Below are 25,283 nucleotides of genomic sequence, written 5' to 3'. Positions count from 1 at the left end.
CTTTTTCTGACATTCCTTTTTATGTATATAATTATTTTTGATATGTTATAATTTTGTGGTGAAAAAACCTATCCATCAGGATTTCAGAAGATATTATTCTATTCTTAGCACTCAAATGAATATTTGATTATGTGTAAGTAATCTGGTTTCAATTTGTATCCCCAGTCAAATCTCATGTCCAGTTGTAATGCTCAGTGTGGGAGGAGGGGCCTGGTGGGACGTGATTGGATCATGGAGGTGAATTTCTCTGTATTGGTGTTTTCTTTATACCATCAGTCTGAATTACAAATTTTGATTCTTCCCTGAGTGTTTACTACTAGATTTTCTCATGGCTGTTTTGATGGATTCCAAGATGCACTGCACAGGTCTTCCTTCCAGGATCAAGACACTTCTTCACCCAATTACTAAAAGTGTGCTTGCTGCTAACTACTGTCGAGAATCCTGAAAAGTGTGAAATTGTACTCTATTTTCAAGCTAGCAAGTTAGCCTGCCACAATTTCATAATTGCTAATAGAAGACATAAGATTCCTGGTTCAGACACAAAGGATACATTATTACTCATTGTAACAGCAGGAATCAAAATATCAACAGCAACTTTTAAAGTGTGACATAAAGCAGTACAGATAATATATGTACATATATTGGGTTGCATCACATAAAAGGACTCAACAATTGAATCTTTTATAATAGGCATTAGCATGCTTGTTCTTGACTCTAGCTGGAAGTATTCTCTTTACTATACTGGGTAGTAAGTATATTTGCTCTTTGCTCCAGAGGGAGATACGATCTCTATCTTCCAAGAATGTTTACTATAGTAACATCCTTGGAAAGATAGTCCAAAAAAATAAAAATTAGTGTCTCACTCACAAGACTCACGGAAACATTAGAGACTTGTAGAAGTTTATCTTGCACATTGAAGAAAATAGCGTCTCACTTAACCTTGCATTCCTAACCAGGGCAGACTGTGTCCAAAGTGCAATATATGTGGAATTCAAAGACCCATACCTGACTCTCTTACTGTAATTGAAACAACTCAGCAAAGCTCCCTGTAGAATTTTCTGAGGCCTCCATTTTTAGTGTATTCAGTTAAATTTTTGCGTCTGCCTAATCCTAATCCCCTCACTATCTTACATTTTTATTTTCTCAGAGAGCACTCCAGCCAATAACTTCCTGCATATAAATCTCCATTTCAAACTGTTTATTGTCTAGAACAGCTCCTCAGTTTGCCGCCCATGTTTTATTCCAGCACACAGGTCTTGCTCCTAGAATTTTAATGGGATCTTTGGGGTATCAATTTTCTGGCCAGAAACTTCTATGGCTGCAGTGCCTTTGCACAGTTCTTGTCCTGCACCCAGGAAGAATGAAGTAAGCAGACAAGTGAAGGGAGAACAAGATGAAGATGAGGTTTATTGAGTGTTACAACTCAGAGAAATCCCATAGTGCTTCTCTCTGTAGATCCATCAAGTATTCATTTCTCAGCAGAGAGGAGGCCCTGGAGAGAGTAGCTCCTCTTTGCAACTGGTTGTCCCCACCTCTCAGCGGAAAGGAGGCCCTGAGAGGGTGGCTCCTCTCTGCCAGCAGGTGGTCTTTGCAGCTCTCAGCAGAGAGGATAGCTCCTCTCTGCAACTGGTTGTTCCGTCATCTCCAGCTATCAGTAGAAGCAGTAGCTCCTCTCTGCAGCTGGTACTCCTGTCTTCTCTCTGCCTTCTTCATCCTCTGGCCGTCCTCTGCTCTGCTCTGCTCTGCCTAAGCCCAGCATTTTATGAACCTCAAGGGGAGGAAGTGCACGTTGATTGGTCCATGGGCGGCCATGGGTGGGCCCAGAGCCCCCAGCCTTCAGGCTCTCCCTGACCTGAAGGTGAGGCCTTCCTGGGAACCTGCCTACTTCCGCCCAGGAATCTTTTCCTCTAGCTGCCATTCATGACCCCGGGGCTCAGCCTCTATCCCGCTTTGAGGTTGGAGCAGGTTCCTGGAGGGGAGAGAGGCCAGGCAGGGAGAGCAGACATCCTCAAGCCTGCAGGGACTGGGGGCCTTCCCCGACCCTGAGAGTGAAGGCTGCAGAGACGCCCGGGTCCTGCACCTGGTCGGGCAGCCGCAGCTGCACCTGGGGTGCTCCCGCCCTGTCAGCTTGGAAGGGATGGGTGTCCAGTTTGTCCCTAGCTCCTTCCTGCTCCGTGGAGTGAGAGGCCCCCGTCTGCAGCTGCACCCTAGAGGCAATATCCTGCCTGCTCTTAGCCACCCTGAAGAGCACAGGGAGGCTCAGATCCACAGCAGCAGTTTGGGCGAGGCTCCTGCCTGCTCCTTAGAGCTGGAGGCCCAGGTCTGCAGACAGGAGAGGCAGCCACAGCTGCACCTGGGAGGGCAGACCCTGCCTGCTCCTGGCGCCCCACCAAGAGCTTAGGGAGGCTCCGATCCACAGCCACAGTTTGGGCAACTGCAGCCCCACCCAGGAGGGTGGGGCTCCTGCCTGCTCCATAGAGTAGGACACCTGGGTTGGTATCCGTGGTTTGGATGGCTGCAGAGGCATCCAGGGAGCTCCTGCCCCAACTTAGAAGCGGTGGGGCTTCCACTGGCTCCACGGAGTGTGCAGCCCCAACCCTGTCTCCCAGCAGCAGTCAGCGCGATGGCAGCAGCCACTGACATCAGAATCATAGCTGGGAAAGTAGATGAGCACTCGGCTTGCCCAGAATGGATATTTGAACGTGAATTACCTTTGATGAGAAGCTGTTTCATCTCTTCTCAAGCCTGTAATTTAAGGTAAGTAGATTATTGTGGTTATTCCACCAACACCAATTCTTCCCTTTAACAAACATTTAATCTTCATAGTTAAGAGTATTTTTTGCACATGAATTATGAGATTCTGTAATTTAAGTGCATTTCAATTTTTAGAGAAAGAAGTTCAATAGATGTTTTATTACTCTGAGGATTTTTTTAAATTTTTTTTCAAAATATTGATTATTTTAACTCTGAAGCATTTTTCTAGGAAAGTCATAATTATAGTTATGTAATAACCCTGATGCATAGATGATTAACTTCCGTGGAATTTACTTGTATACTTGAATAATCCATTTTCTAAGATTTTATTGCAAATAACTATTTAAATAATTATTAAAGATGCAGTACGTGTAGGTATATATGTATGGAATTTTGTGTAAAAATTAAAAAATTTAATAATTAAATGCTTAAAAACGTTTAACTCAAGCTCATCTTAGTTGTAAACTGCTTCTGACTCTTCTTCGAACTTACAATGGTAAATAGGACATTTATAGTTTTAAGTTGATTTTGAGTGATGGAAAAGTTGTGCATATAAAAACTGAAGGTTTTATTTCAGTAGAGTAGCTACAGGAAAAGATATAATGAGATAAAGTGTAGAACTTTTCTAACTTTACACAATCAAATTTATAGCATGTCATGTTTATCAGGTAAGAGAATATTGTAATCACCATATTCCAGTGAAATCACACCCTGTTCTTCATCATTAGAGAAAAACCTAGGGAGTACAAAAAAGTTGCTAGTAAGACTGTCTATATTTAATGACTTTACAGATAGTACTGGACACATTTCTAAGTTAAAAATGTTTTTGCTCATGTTGCAGAATATAACTGTGACCATGGTAATAGTCGCTTTAGAAAGTGATTTTAAAAAAGAAAGATAAAAGAGAAAGTAATCCTCCACCAAATAAAATTTAAATTAGGTGGAATCTTGCACTGATTGTTCAAAACATTTACAAATAAGAATACTTTCCTAAAATTAGACTTAACAGAATTTGAACATTTTGAAGTCAGTTTCATCAAATATGTGATAATTTTTACACTTGGTGTTCAGAAGCATGTTATTGATTTAATACATGTAAAGTTATCTGCAAATGTAGGAGAAGCTTTACTATGAAATGATTTTCAGATAAAATTCTTTCTCACATTGCTAAACTCCTAAAATTTTTGAGTAGAATTTTTTTAGTCATTTTACTTAACAGAAAATATTGTTTCATCCCCCAGAAAATTGCAAGTGATGTACTGAGGAGATGCCACAATAAGATAAAACTTTACTGTAACTTGATAAGTAAGGAACAGAGTATCCATTCACTTAAATTGCAGGACGACTTTACTTTCAGGTTATTGAAAATAATTGGGGAAAACTTTCTAAGCTAGCCAGTCATGAGTGGCAGCATTCGGCTATTACATTCAAATTAGGCCTGCAGTTTATGCACCCTGATGGTCCACTGAATGGAGTTTTATTGCCATTGGTGGTTTCAAGGATAATAGATACCAGGTCAAACTTCCTCTAGTCAACTTGGTGATACCCCTAAGCTTATATTGTTTATTTTTTTCTTGAGTCTTTAGGAAATATGGACATTTGTACATTGTGCAATATGAATGAATCAAAGACAATAAAATCCAGCAATAGTAACACAAAATATTTTAGAGAATTTCTGTGTCATTTAATAAAAAATTTGCATGCATGTATAATAATGAAGAGTTAACCAAAATAATTGTATATATTGGCTTTATTTTCATTTTTTGTTAAATACAAATCACTTAGTCTTTAATGTCTCAGTCCCCACTTCATTATGGCCCATCAACTACTCTTAGATTAACTCATTTCTCTTGTTTGGTATTATTCTACTGAAAAATTTATTTAAAAATCCTTAGCACTTTATGTTGCTATGTTATGTATTGAGTTATATTTTTGAAGCTTTATTTTAAGATACTTATGAGCGAAATTATATTTCCCAATTATTAGGTGTGATGTAAGTGCTGAGTATCATATGTAGAATATAACAGATGATCTGTTAATATTTGTTGGATTGTTTATTTATGTTTTGACTTAAATATGTATCCTGCATATCTTTGTTCATTGTTTGACTATTTGACTTTTTTTGTAGCTCTTTTATATATATGTATATATGTGTATATATGTACATATATGTGTATATATGTATATGTGTATATGTGTGTATATATGTATATATGTGTATATATATGTATTTTTTTTTATTATACTTTAAGTTCTAGGGTACATGTGCACAACGTTCAGGTTTGTTACATATGTATACATGTGCCATGTAGGTGTGCTGCACTCATTAACTCGTCATTTAACATTAGGTATATCTCCTAATGCTATCCCTCCCCCCTCCTCCCACCCCACAACAGGCCCTGGTGTGTGATGTTCCCCTTCCTGTGTCCAGGTGTTCTCATTATTCAATTCCCACCTATGAGTGAGAACATGCAGTGTTTGGTTTTTTGTCCTTGTGATAGTTTGCTGAGAATGATGGTTTCCAGCTTCATCCATGTCCCTACAAAGGACATGAACTCATCATATTTTATGGCTGCATAGTATTCCATGGTGTATATGTGCCACATTTTCTTAATCCAGTCTATCATGAGATACCATCTCACACCAGTTAGAATGGCAATCATTAAAAAGTCAGGAAACAACAGGTACTGGAGAAGATGTGGAGAAATAGGAACACTTTTACACTGTTGGTGGGACTGTAGACTAGTTCAACCATTGTGGAAGACAGTGTGGCAATTCCTCAGGGATCTAGAACTAGAAATACCATTAGACTCAGCCATCCCATTACTGGGTATATATCCAAAGGATTATAAATCATGCTGCTATAAAGACACACGCACACGTATGTTTATTGTGGCACTATTCACAATAGCAAAGACTTGGAACCAACCCAAATGTCCAACAATGATAGACTGGATTTTGTTGCTCTTAATTTTCTTCTTATTCTCTCCCAGCTTAATAAAGTATAATAGGCAAAATTATATATATTAATGATGTACATGATATTTTGACATATGTGTACATTGTGAAATGATTATTAAAATTAAACTAATTAACATGTCAGCAATCTCATATAGCTGTCATTTTCTATATATCTTTCTAAAGTAGATAACCACTAAGATCTAAATAAGTTTGAAATTTACTACTGTGAGGTTAAAAATCTTATTTTAAAAGCTCAAATAGTGAATTTAACATTTTTATAATATATAATTATTATAATAAAACTTTGAAAGTTTTGGTGTCATTTCAGAATATTAAGCACTAAAATGCTTACCTGACAAAAATATGTTTTAAAATAATAAATCAATGGATTTTTATGTATTTGAGTATATATGAAGTTAAATTAAAAATTATCCTACTGTTGGTGTCTCAATGATTTGTACTAAAATTAGAATTTAAGACAAATATGTTCCATGTGAAAATCGGCGAAAAGTTAGCTATCAATGGTACCAATGTAATCTAAATCATAAAGTTACTTCAAATTAATTTATTTTTGGAAATTAACATTTCAAAAATAATATTTTTACCTTGTACCATGATGTATACAAAAGGAAGTACCTAATACCCCTAAAGTAAATACTTGAACAGTTGTAAAGTGAAAATGTTACATGTTAAGTTAGGCAATGTACTCCTGTGATAAATACTGAACTATTTAAGAATATAATTATATAATGCAAGATATTACAACAGAACAGAAAAAAATCAGGATTTTTAAGTAAAAATAATATTCTGTTGAGAAAGAAATAGAAATACAGAATTTTTTTTTTCAAAATGTGAAGTTTTATCTTTTGTAAAAATTATCTCCTTCATAAGGAATAGAATGCTCATCTTGAGTTGGATTAATTTTTCTTTTTCCCATATACTCAGTAGTGGGATAGTTAGATTGAATGGTAGATCTACTTTTCATTCTTTAAGATATCTCAGCTGAGCATGGTGGCTCAAGCCTGTAATCCAAGCATTTTGGGAGGCCAAGATTGATGTATTGCTTGAGCCCAGGAGTTCTAGACCAGCCTGGACAACATGGGAAACCACATCTCTAAAAATAAACAAACAAACAAACAAACAAATTAGCTGGGTGTGGTGGCATGTGTCTCTAGCCCCAGCTACTTGGGAGACTGAGGCAGGAGGAATACTTGACCCCAGGAGGTCGAGGCTACAGTGAGCTGTAATCACCACTGCACTCCAGCCTGGGCAATGGAACAAGACTGTTTCAGAAAAAATAATTTTTAAAAAGTCTCTACAATGTTTTCCATACAGGTTGTACTAACTGACATTACCACCAGCAGTATACAAGCGATCTCGTTTCACCACATCCATGCCAACAACTACTCTTTTTTGGCTTTTTGATAATGGTCATTCTTGCAAGAGTAAAATGATATCTTTTTGTGGTTTAAATTTGTATTTCCCCAGTGATTAGTGATGTTGAACATTTTTTCATATATTTGTTGGCCATTTGCATACCTTTTGAGAAGTGTCAGTTCATATCATTGACCACCTTTAGATAAGATTATTAATTGTTTTGCAATTTGTTTGAGTTTCTTGTAGATTCTGGATATTAGTTCTTTGTTAGATGCATAGTTTGTGAATATTTTCTCCCATTTTGTGGGCTGTCTGTTTACTCAGATGATTGATACTTTTACTATACTAGTTAAATTAGGTCCTATTTATTTATTTTTCTATTTGTTGCATTTGCTTCTGGGTTCTTAGTCATGAATTCTTTGCCTGGCCCAGTATCCAGAAGAGTTTTCTTTGGTTATCTTCTAGAATTTTAACGGTTTCCTGTCTTAGATTTAAGTATTTGATCCATCTTGAGTTGATTTTTGTATATGGTTAGAGACAAGGATCTGGTTTAATTCTTCTACATGTGACTAGCCACATCGTTTATTAAATAGGGTGTCATTTCCCCAATTTATGTTTGTGTATGCTTTATCAAAGGTCAGTTGGTTTTAAGTATTTGGCTTTATTTCGGGGTTCTCTATTCTGTTCCATTTGTCTATGTCCCTGCTTTTATACCAGTACCATGCTGTTTGGATAACTATATCTTTGTACTGTAATTTGAAGTCAAGTAATGTGATGCCTCCAGATTTGTTCTTTTTTCAGAATTGCTTTGGCTATTCAGGCTCTCTTTTGTTTCTATATGAATTTTAGAATTGTTTTTGCTATTTGTGAAAAATGATATTGGTATCTTGAAAGGAATTGCATTGAATCTGTAAATTGCTATGGGCAGTACAATCATTTTCATAATATTAATTTTTCCAATTAATGAGCATAAGATGTGTTTCCACTGGCTTGTGTCATCTGTGATTTCTTTCAGCAGTGTTTTGCAGTTCTCCTTGTAGACATCTTTAACCTCCTGGGTTAAGTATACTTCCAGATTTTTTTTTTTTTTTTTTTAACTCGCAGCTGTTGTAAAATGGATTGAGCTCTTAATTTGATTATCAGCCTGGTCACTGTTAGTGCATAGCCATGCTACTGATTTGTGCACATTGATTTTGTAATCTGAGGCTTTACTGAATTTGTTCATCAAATCTAGGGGTCTTCTGAAGTAATCTTTAGGGCTTTCTAGCTATAAAATCACATCATGGGTAAATAGTGATAATTTGACTTCCCATTTGGATGCTCATTATTTCTTTCTGTTGCCTGATTGCTGTGGATAGGATTTCTAGTACTATATTGACTATAAGTGGTGAAAGTGGGCATCCTTGTCTTGTTCCATTTCTCAAGGGGAATGCTTTGAACTTTTCCCCATTCAGTAATATGGGGAAAATTTGGCTTTGGGTTTGTCATATATGGCTTTTATTATTTTGAGGTAAGTCCTTTCTATTCCTAGTTTATTGAGTGTTTTTATCATAAATGGATGCAGGATTTTATTGAATGTTTTTCTGCATCTATTGAGGTGTTCCTGTGGATTTTGTTTTAAATTCTTTTTATGTGATATAACACATTTATTGATTTACACATGTTAAACCATCCCTGCAGTCCTTGGATAAAACCCACTTGATCATGATATATTATCTTTTTGAGCTGCTGCTGGAATTTTGTTGAGGAATTTTGCATCTATGTTCATCAGGCATATTGGTCTGTAGTTTTTTTGTTGTTATGATGTCGTTTCCTGGTTTTGGTATAAGGGTGATACTGGCTTTATAAATTGAGTTGGGAAGGATTCCCTTTTTCTGAATCTTCTCAAATAGTTTCAGTTAGGAGCAGCACAAATTCTTCTTTTAATCTCTGGTAGAATTCACCTCTGAATCCATCTGTCCCTAGGATTTTTGTTTTCCTTGGCAATTTTTAAATTACTGATTCAATCTCACTGCATGTTATTCATCTGTTCACAGTTTCTATTTCTTTCTGACTTCATCCAGGAGGGTTGCATGTTTGCAGGAATTTATCCATTTCCTCTAGATTTTCTAGTTTGCATGCATAGAGGTGTTCATAGTAGTCTCAAATAATCTTTTGCATTTCTGTACCATAAACTGTAATGTCTCTAGTTTCATTTATAATTGAATTTATTTGAATCTTCTCTTCTTTTCTTGGTTAATCTAGCTAATTGTCTAACAATTTTGTCTGTCTTTTCAAAAAACCAACTTTTGTTTCATTGCTTTTTATACTTTTTTGTTTCAATTTATTTCTGCTCTTTGTTATTTATTTCCTTCTGCTAGCTTCAGGTTTAGTTTGTTCTTGTTTCTCAAGTTTCTTCAGGTGTGACATTAAGTTGTAAATTTGTGATAGCTTGTATCTCTATTGTTATTCATTTCAATGAATTTTTAAATTTCGATCCTGAATTTATCATTAACCCAAAAATCATTCAGGAGCAAGTGGCTTAATTTCCATGTATTTCTATAGGTTTGAGGGTTCCTTTTGTAGTTGATTCTCGTTTCATTCCACTGTGGTCTGAGAAGATACTTGATATGATTTTAATAATTTTAAATTTATTGAGACTTGTATTGTGGCCTTTCATATGGTCTATCTTGGAGAATGTTCCATTTGCTGATGAGAAGGATGTATATTCTGTAGTTCTTGGGTAGAATGTTCTGAAAATACCTGTTAGGTCCATTTGTTCTAGATTATAGTTCTGGTTTCCATTTACCTGGCATATCTTTTTCCACCCCTTTATTTTGAGTTTATATAAATCCTAGCATGTTAGGTGAGTCTCTTGAAGATAGCAGATATTTGGCTCGTGATTTTTTTTTTAATCCATTCTGCCAATCTGTATCTTTTAACTGGAGCATTTACGCCATTCATATTCAGCATTAATACTGAGATTTAGGAACTGTTCCAGTCATTATGTTAGTTGTTACCCAGATACTTTGATTTCTTCACTGTGTTATTGTTTTTTAGGCCCTGTGAGTTTTATGCCTTCAAGAGAGTCTATATTGGTGAATACTCTTTACTTCAGGATTTAGAACTCTCTTTAGCATTTCCTGTAAGGCTGTTCTAGTAGTAATAAATTCCCTCAGCATTTGTTTGTTAAAAATGACTCTACTTTTCCTTCATGTCTTATTGGCTAAGAGTTATTCTGTTTACGGAGGCTAAAGATAGGAACCTAGCCTCTTCTGACTTGCAGGGTTTTTTGGTAACAAGTCTGCTGTTAGTCTGATAGGTTTTCCTTTATAGATTACCTGGTGCTTTTGTCTCGCTCTTCTCAGTATTCTTTTTTTCTCATTGACTTTGGATACACTGATGACTATAATCCTTGCTAAAGTATTTTTTTATGATTAATCTCCCAGGAGTACTTTGAGCTTCTTATGTTTGTATATGTAAATGTCTAGCAAGGCCAGAGAAGTTTTCCTTAATTATTCCCTCAAATAAGTTTTCAAAACTTTTTGCTTTTTCTTCTCCCTCAGGAACATCAATTATTCTTAGGTTTGGCCACTTTACATAATCCTTTATTTCTTGGAGACTTTGTTTGTTTCTTTTTATTCTTTATTTTTGTCTAATTGGGTTGATTCAAAAGCTTTGTCTTTGAGCTCAGAAATTCTTTCTTTGACTTTTTCTACTCTATTGTTAAAACTTTTCATGGTATTTTGTAATTTCCTAAATATGTCTTTCATTTAAGAAGTTCTTAGTGGCTTTTCTTTAAATATTTATGTCTTACAAAAATCTTTTCATTCATATCCAGAATTGTTTTTTTAATTTATTTATTTGGTTTTCATCTTTCTCTGGTATCTCATTCGGTAGCTTAATAGTCAACATTTTGAATTTTTATCTGGTATTTCGAATGTTTTATCTTGATTTGAATCCATTGCTGGAGGATTAATCTGATCTTTTGGGGGTGTTATAGAATCTTGTTTTGTCATATTACGAAAATTATTTTTCTAATTTCTTCTCATTTGGTAGACTATTTCTTCTAATTATTATTGAATTTATTTTTTATTTGACTTCTTTTTAAAAATTTCTTCTTCCCCCCATTAAATATGTGACTTTAATGTTTATAGTTTATGGTAGCCTAATTCGGCTCTTGGTGCTTTCAAGGATGAAGCCTTCATATGAGGTCACTGGTTATAGAGAGTCATTGTATGATGACTTTCTCAGATACTGGTTGTAGTAGCAATGTGCTTGGTGTGTCAGAGAGTTTACTATCTCCTATGGGGTTGGAATGGCAGAGGTCTACTGAAGCTTACCTCGTTCTCCCATGTTGGGCAATTTATTTATTTATTTATTTATTTATTTATTTATTTATTTATCTATTTAGTCTTTTATTGACTGAGTTGAATATTTCAGACTTCAGGCCTGCAGGGACAATGTCCTGGGGTAGAAACCAGTTATGGCTAAAATAGGTAGGTAAATGCAATACCCATTGGTGGGCAGAGGCCACAGCCTTGACAAAGCAGAGGTTGCTGGAAGCTTTCAGTGAAACACACTGAGGTCTTATCAGGGGAAGAGTAAAAGCCACCTCTGCTCCTCTGTCAGGCTAGCAGAAAGATGATTTACCTCCCAGATGGCATTCTTGTCATAGTGTTCTGGCTATTCAGATCACAGAGACACTTTTTTTTCTTTTTTCACCTGCAGGAATGTTGATCTTCCAAGTAGACAGGAATTATGTTTACCCTGAAGTATTTCAGAAAGGCTGTCTATAGGTGCACCCACACTGAGCTTCCATGGGAGAGGCCCCAGCTGTTTTTGCAGTGGTGGATGAGGGGGAAAGGAATACCCTTCTCCAAGACCCTTGATGAGCACCACGTCTGCCTCTCTGTTGAGATAAAGCTGCAGACTTTATTTATTTATTTAATCCAGCACTGCAACTGTGCCTCTGCTGAAAGAAACTTCCCACCAGTGGGATGTTCCCTTGATGTGGTACACTCCCTCTTCCCCTGGAAGTACTAGTTCCTGAAAACCAGACTACTGTGAATGCTGTTGCTCCTCTGGGTTCAGCTGCAGGCTGATGCTGGGGAATGTCTGTAAGGGAGCCAGTAATGTGACTTGTCCTCAAGGCTCCCAGAAGTATGTACCATCTCCTGCTCTGATGGGGGTGGCAAAGGAGTAACATTGACTATGTGAGATAGTGTTGTAAATAGCCTTAGCATGTTAGGGTTCTCAAATTTCCAGTTGCAGTAGTAATGAATTGGTCATGTGGACAGACTTAGGACCTCCTGGTTAGCCAGGATGGTGCAGGCAATGGTCGCACATAAGTTTTCTCCCTTCTAGGGACACTGTTATACTACTTGTAGATTCCACAATGGACTCTTGTCAGTTGGCCCACAGCCAGGAGGTGGCACTTGCAAAAGAGTGCCAGCTGCAGTAGTAGTGGTGGGATTTGTGTTTGCCTTATGTTACCCAGGGTAGTTACTGTTTTCTCAGACAATGGGCCATGCCACAGTGTCTTCAAAATTTCTGTCCATTGTGTTAAGCTACCAGCATGCGTGAAAGCAAAAAGCCAGGTGGGGTTGGGTCAGGCAGGTCCAAAGTCTGTCTTTCCACAAGCAGGACAAACAGAGGCTCCTATAGGAGTCACAGGGTGTTTCTCTGGCCACTGTGATAATGTTCCAGGGAGGACTGTAGCTGCCTCCGCTGCACAGAAGAATTCATGCAGGGAGTGGGGAGTAGCAGGTGACAGTACGTAAGCCTCACCCAACTTTCATAGACTTGGCAAAGCAGGTCTCTCATCTGGAGTGTTCACTAGCAAGAGTTAGCTAAACTCCAGGCAGTCTACAGTCAGAACCCAAAACTGCCCCAGGCCATAAGCATTTCTCATGGTGACAGGAACCCCAGCTTTTAGGCCGTGACCCTCCTTGCTTACCCACACAGTGAGGTGTACAGCTCCTCTGCTCATGGCTGCAGCACACTTGCCACATGCTCCCCAGGTCTGGACAAGGGAGTTCATCCTCACTTGAGATTACATTGTGCATTTTAGTTGTGAGCTTTTTTCAATGTTCAACCACTGCCTGAGTTTCTAACAGCCTTCCACAAGGTTCCCTGTGACGCAGACCAGGAATGGTTTCCCTCAGTCCATGCTGGAGACTGGTGATGCATGCAGGGCTCCTCCTGCTGCTGTCCCTACTTTTATATTCCCCACTACTCCCTATTTCAGCATTGAGTTCCAACATTGAGAAGGGTTAAGGCCTTCCCCTGTGGGCTGGATTCCCAGGCTCTCCCATGGGGGCTCATATCCTGGAGGCAGTCTCTCCCCTTCTTGCACTCTGGAGACTTACAGTTTTTCTCCTGGCTCACAGTGTAGGATGCAGCCTGTCATTTCTTTCAAAGGTTCTGTGATTTCTTTCAGTTTTCCTATTAAGTTCCTGCATTGCTTCTTGGAAAAAAGTTTACAGTATGAATCTCTACTCACTATTTTGTCTTTCCAAGTGGGAGAGACATGCTAACACTGCCTCCAACACCATCTTAGAAAAAAGAAGACTGATATTAAAAATTGTAATTGTATAAGTTTGCAGTCTACTAATACAAAACATAATAATAAAGTTTAATTAAGCAATTTTAAATTTTTCTGTATGTTGACACTTTTTTTTACACATGTGAATGAGAAAGATATATTGTTTTGCAGTTAATGGATTTAGATAATTACAACCCAGTGGAATAAAATTTTAGTTATCTTTAACTAGACTTACACAATTTTAATTATTTTTCTCTCTATATTATAGTTCTGTTTTTTCATGTTCCATATTGAGGTAGAGATAAATTTTTTTATCTGTAAAACGGTTTATTGTTTATGATATTTCTTCCTTTTTTCCTTTTAAATTCTCTGTTACAACATGTCAAGTGTATTTTAAAAATCGCATTTCTCAGATCCTCTGAAGCTAAAAGTAACCTAAGTGAGGTATTGGTAATGAGAAGCTCTTGCATGAATTATAAAAAGTAGAGGTGATAAGAGGGCTTCTTCCCATGGCCGCGAAGAGTGGCAAGCAAGCTCCGAGGATATAGTTTTTTTTGTGGTTGTCAGACTTCACATTCCAGGACTTGGTTCAGATTCATGGCTTTTAGGCAGCTGCAGTGAGAGAAAAGGTAGTAGTAGTAATGACAGGGGCTTTCTGACCTTTGAATTCAGGTATGGTAGATTTATCTTGAAACTAATAGTCACACATTAGCCCACAGATTTCAACTTCTTCTATCCTATTAATCATGTTGTAGAAATCTTACTATCTACATTAAATAATTAAGACTGATTTCTGTTTCTTTTAGGATCCTGGGCTGTTGGAAACATCAAGTATGGCATCAATTTCTTCATTTATACCTAAGATATAGCCTCCTGATGAAAGAATAAAACTTTCAATTAACTGGCAGAATTGAATTTAAACTTTTTTTTCAACCAATATTTATTTCCACTTTATGTTGAAATAATTAATTCTTAGTACTGTAATCAATTTATCTGTACTGAGGAAGACTCTCAAACGAGTATTGCATTGGAAAACTTGATTATGTAATTAGTATTGTAAAGAATACTAAAGCTAAAATATCAAATCTTTTTTTACTGATTATATATTCAGTTAAGTATCACTAAAACGTATCTCTCCCTCTCTAGGCTTCAAGTTCTTCATATGCAAACATGATACTTAATAGTTATTACTCATAGTCATAGTTAATTCTAGGATTCCTTACACTGACTACCTTCTAGCTGGGAAATATAAGGCTAGACCAGCTTAAAGTCAAAGAGATTACACATTCATCTAACAGTTGAACAATGAAAGGAGACATTTCTCTTATGTTTATTTTACTTCTACCAAGCACTGCCCCTGAACCATTACAATGTAGATGAACTATCATAAAACTTGTTATAGAACACTGCTGTATCATAATCAAATGATGAAATCAACATTAATTAAGCAATGGCTTTAAAGATGTTTAACAACTGAAAACATTATATAATGATAATGGCATTCTGATAAGGACAAAATCAAAATATGTAAAATTGACGAACAAAAGAAATATTCAGAAGATTCGATTGTTGGTGGTATACTATGAAAAAGGAGGGTTAACATTTAGAAGATTTACTGAGTACAGATTGAAAATTACTGGCTTAATTAAGAGATCATACACATAGCCATCTATAGGTCTGGATTACAGTGTAAGCTGTAGCATTTAATTGGCTGTTTAACTTTGGGAATATTAGCCCTTCTGAATCTAAATTTCTTCGTGTAAAAAGCAATACTGTTAAAATGATCTTGAAGGTGTTTAGTGAAGTCACATTTTAAAAAGTATATTGGCATATTCTACAACCAATAAAGTAAAATTAAAATGATGTGATTTTATGTACATTGCGATAGATTATTTAAGACTACTCAACTAGGCTTTACTGTTATCACAATTTCTATTCTGAGGTCTTTTCTAAATAGTATCCTCTCATTTTTACCAGTTTGTTTATAACTATTAATGCCATAGTTGTATTGCATTTAGTTGCATTAGTATGGGAGAGGTTAAAAATAGCTATGGTCTTAACCTGCCACATTGGAATTGGAAAGAAAAGGGCAAAGAAATCTTAACCTCAGAATTATGTAGGAGTAGGCAATAGCTGAGAAAAGAGCAAATATGCAAAGAGAAGGTCCAGAAATGCTTGCTGTTAGGAGACAGAGAGAATAGAATTAAAAATGTGGTTAAAATCAGTGTAAAATGAAAGGAATTGTGTTAATTTTTGATTGTTGCATGACAAATTGCCATAAAATTAGTGGCTTAAAACAACACGTATTTATTGTCTCACAGTTACTTCAGGTCAAGAGTTGGGTATGGATTAGCTTAGTTCTTTGCTTTAGCATCACTTTAGGCTGTAGTAAATTTGTCAGGCAGGCTGCATTCTCATCTATGGGCTTGACAGAAAGAGAATCCATTTCCACATTCATTCATATTGCCAAAAAAAATTCAGTGTTTTGTTGGCTGTTGGTCAGAAGTGGTCCTTATTGTCTAGAGTCAGCCTACATTCCTGACACACAGTGTCCACCATAAGCAGTTCACAGCACAGCAGCCTGTTTCTCCAGGGCTAGCGGGGAAGCAAGAAAGACTCAAGAAAGTCTGCGTAAAATTTAATTTACCTTAACCTTCATATTGTTATATAACATATTTTAATTTTGTTATGTCATGAGTTATTTTTTCCAAATATGGTCAGGTATAATAAAGTAAATAACCAATAAAATTGTACCTATATGTTCATTGAATTTGTAGCCATATATCAATATTTTAATTATTTTATCCAAAAAATGAATATTATATTATTTATGTATACTTAAACTAGTTAATACTTATGAAATAATAGTCATGAAATTATATGTTTTACAGTGTTACTTTATATGTGTTATTCATTTAATTTTCACTGCAACGCTATGATTTAAGATTGTTGTTGTTTATTTGAACACATCAATAAACTTACGCTCAAGATGCTAAAATCAACATATGTCAAACCAAAGCTGGTGGTGAATGAAAGATGATGGCTTTAATCCCACATGTTTTTTTCCATGGCTTATTTTTGTAACCAATGTGTGACACTCTTCAACTAGCTCTACGAGTAATTTCAACAATTTACAATCCTCTTTATAAAATTGATTTATTTAATAAATATGCAAAAAGACCCTCCCTACCAACTCTTAGAATTTATCTTGAATTCAGTTTGTGTCAAAAACAGAAATGGCATCAAAACACCACTCTAAATTCTACTCTAACACATCACACATCACCTATCAGGATATATCTACTATTATTCTTGACACCACAATGAAAAGCAGAAACTCCAAGCTTGGGACATGTATTTTGTTCATAGAACCACTAGTATATGTGCCTTTTCTTAGTACACAACACTCTATCAACTCTATTAATCATCTCCAGTGGCTAGGCTTTGCTATTCAATTTTGTAAATAAAACTGGAATCACCTAAAAAATATAGAAACAAAATAAAGGTGATGGAAAACTTTTTGAACACCAGAAACTCAAGTACTGTGCATAAATGCGACAGTATTGTGCCTAAAATCTAGGTTACCTTATCTTTACCCTTAATGCTACAATTTCTTGAAAACCTGGCCTTTTAATTTTCTTTTACTAAAAGTTTGCTCTCTTTGATGTTAGACTCCCATCCATGATCTTTGTCTTACCCCATGAAAGGTAACTTCAATAGTAAAATAAAAATTTGATATTGTTATTATTTTTGCCCTTTGTTGAAAATTTGGGGGAAGATAAATTTCTGATAATGATATTTCATAAAAACTGGTATATAGCTCTAAATTTATGAGTGAAAAAAGAGAGTGATGAAAGTAGAAGAGAAGTGCTAGTATAAAAGTTAATATAAGAGTCTTTGGGGGCGGTTTTAACTATCTTAATTCATGAGCAATTATTCATAAATATTGCTCCCATTATCACAGAAAAAAGAAAAAATTCTCTCCTTTTCTTCTGTGCTTGAGTATAGTCTCTGGTGGAATGAAGCCATACAGATATGCTTGTGAAAATTTACTTTGTGTCTTTTTATTTACAGAATGAAAAAAAAAAACATTTACTAGTCAAATCATTATTCCATTTATCCTAATAAGAATGCCACATGTTCTTTGAAAAATAATCAACTATAATCTTTAAATTTGATGCTAAAATATGCTAAAAATATGACAGGCCTATTGGCCAATAGAAACTACAGAACAAAATCTTAAAGCAAAAACTAATATTTTTCTTTCCTCACATATCACCTCATTATGCATATGAAATCTGTACTAATAATTGTAATTGATAAAAGTTATTTTTGAATGTGCACTATATTTCAAAAACTTTATAAAGTGCTTTATACTCTCTCTTGCTACAAATATATCAAAATAAATACCTGAAACTCAATTTTATCAATTTTTGTTGTTCATTGCTTGTATGTTAGTTTCAATGGAGTTTCATATGGGATATTTTCTTACCTTATTCAAATCTTTGTTGTGTAATTAAATATCACAGATGTTTTTGTAGTATGCATACATACATAAAATCTAAATTGTTAATTGTGCAGTTATTTATAATATATAAACTATTTATAACTTATACTTGATTATAGTCCTTTTTATAACAAGGGAAATATTGCAACTTTTTAACACTGTTTGTGTTTAAACATAAAAATTTTTCTGTATCATTCTAGTAATATTCCTAATCAAGCTACAAATGTTGAGGAAGATAGAAATTGTCTAAGAAATATACTGATCACTTTAAAAACATGTTCAGATACATCTTCTTGCCATCCTAATAAATATAGAAGCTTGCCCAATGTGATTGGGGTTTAATGATTGCCGGGTGAGAAGCTTTGTGAAGTACAAACCAGCTTGCAGGTCACTAGTGGCAGCTAGAGTATGGATCTAAAAAAACAAATACAACCACCAAGAACTGTGAGTTACGTATTTATGTATGTATGTGTATGTATATTATCTGTGTGTATGTGTGTATGTACACACACATATAGGTATACTGTGGATGTATATACATACATGCATTTACTTGACAAATTCAAAAGAAGGGATTAACAAGAAATTGTGATACTACATTTGAAAACTAAATGTGAACTTTAAGTCCATATGCATTACTTTCAATATTCATACTACAAGAAATGTAAATTAGAAATCATTTAACACATAGGAATTGATCGATTATAATAGACACATAGGTTTTATAAAAGCTAGCATTGTCAGTATATAAACTATTTCTCTGAATCAAAGTACTTTTTAAGTATATTATCATTAAAATAGAACAGGAGAAATTATCTGGTTCAAAATGTTTTTGTTCAGAAAACGTGCCATTGACAGATAAACCAATATGTTAAAAACAAAACAACTTAAAAATGAGGGATTAATAGTTAAACTCTTTTTCTTCCTATAAAAAATTCTCCATTGTGAAAAACTGGGAATATCATACATTAAAAAAAATTATGTTACTTCTCAAATAAGATTTGACTTGTTATTTAATTATACCTTCACTAATATGTAAGAAAAACAAATAATATGTTAGTAAAAAGGTGAAATTTGAAAAATTATATTTATACTAAATTTTATGAACTGGAAAATATTAACTTTAATAATTCGATGGGACATACTATGTTTTACTTAGTCTTAATTCATTGAGCTAATTTTTGAAGAAACTTGCATCTTTAATTTTCATGATGCTATTTACATCAACGAAATGAGTAAGTGTTTAATGAAAAGAAAGGTCAGTGTTAAGTAATAATTACCTAATTTGTAGAATAAGAACACTTGATTGTTGTTTTCTGCAAATAGTGTTGAATGAAAATAGCACTTTAATGAACAGAACTGCATATACAACGCTAGAATCATGTAAAAGGAATTTCCAGTAATATAAAATTATAGTATTTCGCAACTGAAAATGGCACAGACTGCATATGGAGAGAGTAATCATAATTCATAAAATCTGGTCAATATTACGTGTTTAAATTTTATGACAAAATACTGTGTAAATAAAATATTCAATCCATACATTGTATCTCAGATTCTTTCAACATAACATTTTAGAGAATTCCATATCTGAAAATAAAATGAAGAAAAACTCATACCAAAATAAAAACAATGTAAATGGTTTGAAAATATTAAATTATCTAAGACATAAAAAATAGTCTCTTCAAGTTTTTTGTTCATAAATCAGCTGCCTTGTAACTTATTGAATATATGTATAACATATTCAACAATGTTTTCATAAATTATTGTTAAAATTTGTCCAAAAACTATTGCAGTATGAATACAAGCTTCCAATATATTTTTCAAACATTTGACAAAATAGGTAAAGATAAATATAAATGAAGGGCAAAATAACACACATACATCAGCCCTAAAATTATGGGAGGGAGCCAAAGTCACGGCAGCAACTTGGAAAAACTTGTAAGATTGAAGCATCCAGAAATAAGTGCCTTCTAGAGAAAGAAAGTTAAAAGGCATCCTGGCAAAACCAGAAAACTCATTAATCTGGAGGGACAAGAGTTAGAAGGTAAGTTGGCCCTTGTAAGACAAAGAAACACAATGAAGAAAAGTAATTTTAGTGTCAATGGATGAACCTTATTTCTGGTGACAGAATAGGAATAGGAGCTTAGGTAGAAACACCAAAAGATAAGCCCAGATATGGTAGAGTGTTCCTTTGATTTAAAATCTTACATAAATGAAGGTTTTATAGCAATGCATTTTCTAAGTGGATGACATGCATATTTGTAAAATAAGTTACACAATTCATCCCCTAAAGTAGAATTAACCTGTAGATTAAAAAATATATAAATATACATAGGTTTCTAATTTGTTGTGTGGAGATTTTTATTTAACATTTTACACAGCAGTACATTCTCATTTTACCTGAAGTCTTGTTGATCACTTTAAAAATTTTAAATATTTCAAATCCAAATATTCCAATAAAAATATAGAGATAGACATGGAAATCATAGTTTAATTTCTCTAATGAATATACCATGCATTATATATCTGTTATTTAAATTCAACAGTATATTGAAAGAATAACTTTATATGTCCTTTTTCTATTGGCTTAGAACAACAACAGCAACAACCCTGATTGTTGTATGCATGATAAATCAAGGCCTGGGGTGCTTGGACAACCTATTAACAAAATCCTTCTCTCTTCCTTGTATTTATTCAACTCTTGCTCAATTTCATAATTCCCCACTTGTTTCTTCCCAAACTACACACACACACACACAAACACACACACACAGAGCCTTATTGCCCCTAAAAAACAGATATTCTTAAATCTATTCCCTGCTGAAAATACCAATAACGTTTCCCCCTAAATGCACAGTCCAGGACATTTTTTAAATGAAAACTGCTTTTGCCAAATTCTACAGAAGTTCATACCTTCTTCTGAAAAACTAGAGGGGCCTGGTAAAGTAATTCTCTGAATAAGAATAACAAATGCCCTTCTTGGAAAGTCAAAATACATAAAAGTATAAAAGATTCTGGCAATAACTGGTTGGGGATGGGGAAACTTAAATAATAAAGATCCCAAAACTTTTCCAATATTATAAGTTTAACATGGGTATTGTATTAGAATTCTCCACATTCACAGAACCAATAGGATATAAATACGGATATAGATGTGGATATATACATATATATACATAAATTATATATATTAGGGAAATCGGCTCATGTAAACTGAGAATTTCCATGACCGGCCATCAGTAAGCAGGAGACCCAGGGATGCTGCTAGTGTCCAGCAGTCCATTTTTGAAAGCCTCAGGGAAGTTGGTGGTGTAACTCTCAGTCTGATACTGAAGGCCTAGGAATCTGGAGGACCATTGATATAAGTCCTGAAGCCCAGAGGATAGACAACCTGGAGTTGTGAAGTTTCCACTTTATTAGTCAATTTCCACACTGCTACCAAAGACATATCCCAGACTGGGTTGTTTATAAAGGAAAAAAGTTTAATTGATTCACATTTCCACAGGGCTGGAGAGGCCTCAGGAAACATTCATGGCAGAAAGGGAAGCAAACACGTCCTTCTTCACCTGGCGGCAGCAAGGAGAAATGCTGAGCAAAAGAGGGAAAAGCCCCTCATAAAACCGTCAGGTCTCGTGAGAACTCACTATCACGAGAACAGCATGGAGGTAACTAACCCCCGTGATTCAATTACCTCCCATCAGGTCCCTCCCACGACATGTGGGGATTATGGGAATTCAAGATGATATTTGGCTGGGGACGCAGCCAATCTATATTGCCCAGTTTGAGGAGAAAGAGGATCACCTTTCCTTTGCCTTATTTGTTGTATCTGGACTCAGCCAATTGGATGTTGCCACGCCACATTGAGGGCAGACCCTCCCCACTTAGTTCACCACTGTCCTCTGGAAACAACCTCACAGATACAGCCAGAAATAATACTTTACAAGTTTTCTAGGTATCCTTAATCCAATCCAGTTGACACCTAAAATTGGCCTTCACAGATCTGTAACTCAGAGACAATAGAAATAAAGAGATGCTTGCTAAATTCTCTGGGGAAAAAGAACAATGTGAAAATATGGGTGAGTTTTAAGTTTCCAGCTATGGAAGCCTAAAACTGTTTTTCTCTGTCCTGTCATTGGACAACTTTATTATTCTTTGTTAAAGTAGTTATACAAGTTGGGGTTCTAAGCCATCTTTTTTAGTTACTGTTCATTGAGATTTCTCCTGCATGGGGCATATTTTTCTCTTGTTAATCTTTTTGTTAAAAAGCCCCAGCTGAGAATTTAAAATGAATATAGGTAAAGTTCTGCCTCCCTTAAATTTAAACTTTAGATAACAGGATTACTCTGAAGATGTAGTTTTAATAAGTTCTAGTTATATCTATTTTAGCTTGCATTTAATTCCAAAAGACGCAAAAATAATGGGAAATAAAGAAGGATAAAATTATTTAACTTCTGTACATTTTTATATGTGAAGCAAAGAAAATTTTCGGAAGATTTGTTTATTATTATGCTTGAAATGTTAACAATTAAAGTAGCAATGCATGAAACTTTATCCTAGACTTTTGTGATGTGCTTTCTTTTAGATTATTCTCATATTTGTTAAATTTTATATTTGTAAGAAACAGATTATTTCTGCTTATTTGAAAATAGTATCACAGGATTACAAGTACCTAGATAGACCATTATCTGTAATAATACAATCCCAACAGATTACCTAAAATGGGATAGAGTTGTATCAAACTTTTCTCTAGGTTAGCCTTCCTTCCACTTTCAATAAGAGCCGTTGACAATTGTTCTCAATAGTTTATAACATGCTTAGCAAACTAATTATGTCCCCATCTGCAACCTGATTAGTTCCTCTAAATTCTTCTACTTGCATTGTTAAATTCAAATTCACACCTTACCTCAAATAACTTTTTTTCTAGAGTTGTGCATTAGTCAAAGCAAATTCTGGAGATGCTTATACATGCCAAGGGTGTTCCAAGAATAATTATATGGGGGCATAGGAAGAACGGCTTTTACTAATATTATATTCTCACTGTCAGTTGAGAGGAAATAGAGTCATTATGTGAGTATAAACTAATTAATATAATATTTTATTTAAAAAAGAAAGAAAACTAATATTGCCATAAATTGGCAGATTGTTTACATAATTTTCTATAGTGCATAAATTCAGCCGATAGAAAACTAACAAAGAACAAGCAAAACACTACTTAGAGGAATTACTATATTTTTATAATTTTAAGATGCCACAGACCAGAGGATTATTATTAATCTTATAATAACTTTTTGTTATCTCTATTAAAATGGTGTATGGGGGGGTTACACTCTCACAATAAATCACTAAATACATTGATTGTACAATGTCTTCTAATTATTCAAAGATCGATAGGTGAAAAAAAAAATAGTCCATCAAAGGCAATGTGTTACCATAAACTAAAGGTAAGGGCACAGCATAATAATTTTTAAAAATCCATCTCTCATTGAAAAATACTGAAGTAGATAATTCTATAAATTTGATAATATATTAAATATGAATTGATCATAAAGATACATTAATAATAACCATATTTCCCTTTAGTAAATACTATTGGTTATATTTTTCACCATTAATTATTGTTATTAGTATTAATCAACACTAAATACTATTCTAAATGTGGTCTAGACAGTAATAACAGCAAGATGTAAATTATAAAGCTAGATTTTTAATTTTAGAGAGTTTGATATGTGTACATAAGGAAGTCATTTTTATTTTCTAATTCTTATCTTCCTGATTTCCAAATCTGGTCTGATGTTGTCTATGCAATGTATGTATCTGAGTTTGTTGTTAATTTTAAATAATGAATGGCATGCATGCTTTACAATGTATAATTTTTTATCCAAACAATGTTTTATGATATCAACATCCACACATTCTAGAAAACGTAATAGTACATACTTCATCACATTATTGAAACATAAAAAGGAGGCAGTACCATTTTCTAGCACATTGCAAAATTTCTATTACAGTAGCTCATATAGTAAGTACTCTAAAACACATGTAAGCTTGCACTATTGTTGTGATTTTCAATGCTGAACACCTTCATGTACTGGACTGCTGATCTGTAAATACATTTCTAAATACAAATAGTATTTTATTAATGCTTTCATAAAAATTGTTTACAGTGCTGTAATATTTACATTACGTATTTTTAAGTTATGCCTATTATGTCCCTGTGCCACTCACTTTGCAAATAAATAAAAATTATGAAATTATCAAGTAATGTATGAGTAATATTGTTTATTTAATATTTTTGTAAACTTGGCATATTTTGGAGCTTCAAATGAATAACTTTTCAAATTTTAACCCAAATATTTTTAAGTTCCAGGCTGCTGGAGGACATATTTTTGTAAATGCTACATTCTAAATTGCAATTAATTTTTCTACCCCTTTGAGCACATTTAAGTCTGAATTTGTTACTTTAATTAAACTGAATAATTCAAATATTAAATGAAACTGTGTAACCTCAACTAATTGAAAAGCAAGTGGGCTGATTACTGAATATGAAGACAGATTTAAAAATGTAGAGTTATGTACTAAACCCCTATTTATTTAAAAATATCCTTAAAAATTAATTCTTATGAGTCTAAAATAAAAGGCAAATTCTTACCTTTGGGGTAAGGGTGTGTGTGTACGTGTGTGTGCTTTGCGTGTGTATGTTTTAAACAAAAATGGAATATTACATCAGGTTTTCGTGTTGATATGTACTATTTGTATGGATTCCCAATATATTCTACCTTGCTTGATCAAAATGTGTAAGTTTCATTCTTGATAAGCATCATTGATTAAAATATGATTCTAATAGTTTAGTTGAATTTGATTAAGTGAGGATTTTTACATTGGGAAGATCTTTACTGAATTAATAAATATATGTGGAGGAACAAATGTCATGTCAGAAAAACATCCATGTTGCTTTGTTTTTTAATTACAGTGGCATTAGAATAGTGTGCTTAAATATAAACATGTCTGAAAAATTTCGGTGGAAAGTAGATAAATATAGTTAGACACAAAATATTTTAAAGTTTCAGTTGTATAAAAATGTTAAAGAACACAAAAATTTCACCCACTAATGTTTTAAATAAGCAAAGCAACACATGTTATTTATAGTTGGAATAA

The 25,283-nt window shown here is 34.3% G+C and overlaps 1 long non-coding RNA gene across 1 annotated transcript in view; it reads right to left on the bottom strand.

Moving 5' to 3' along the window:
• Positions 1–13,924: 13,924 nt before the first annotated feature.
• LOC134730009 (uncharacterized) overlaps positions 13,925–25,283 on the bottom strand; it is a 178,511-nt gene continuing 167,152 nt past the window's right edge. The window contains exon 4 of the long non-coding RNA XR_010111592.1: positions 13,925–14,230. This is a non-coding gene — a long non-coding RNA (uncharacterized LOC134730009). The remainder of the gene's footprint in view (positions 14,231–25,283) is intronic.

This window comes from Pan paniscus, chromosome 2 (genome assembly GCF_029289425.2).
Source record: "Pan paniscus chromosome 2, NHGRI_mPanPan1-v2.0_pri, whole genome shotgun sequence".
NCBI lineage: Eukaryota > Metazoa > Chordata > Mammalia > Primates > Hominidae > Pan > Pan paniscus.
Note: the sequence above shows the minus strand (reverse complement) of the source record. Positions and strands in the feature narration are given on the sequence as shown.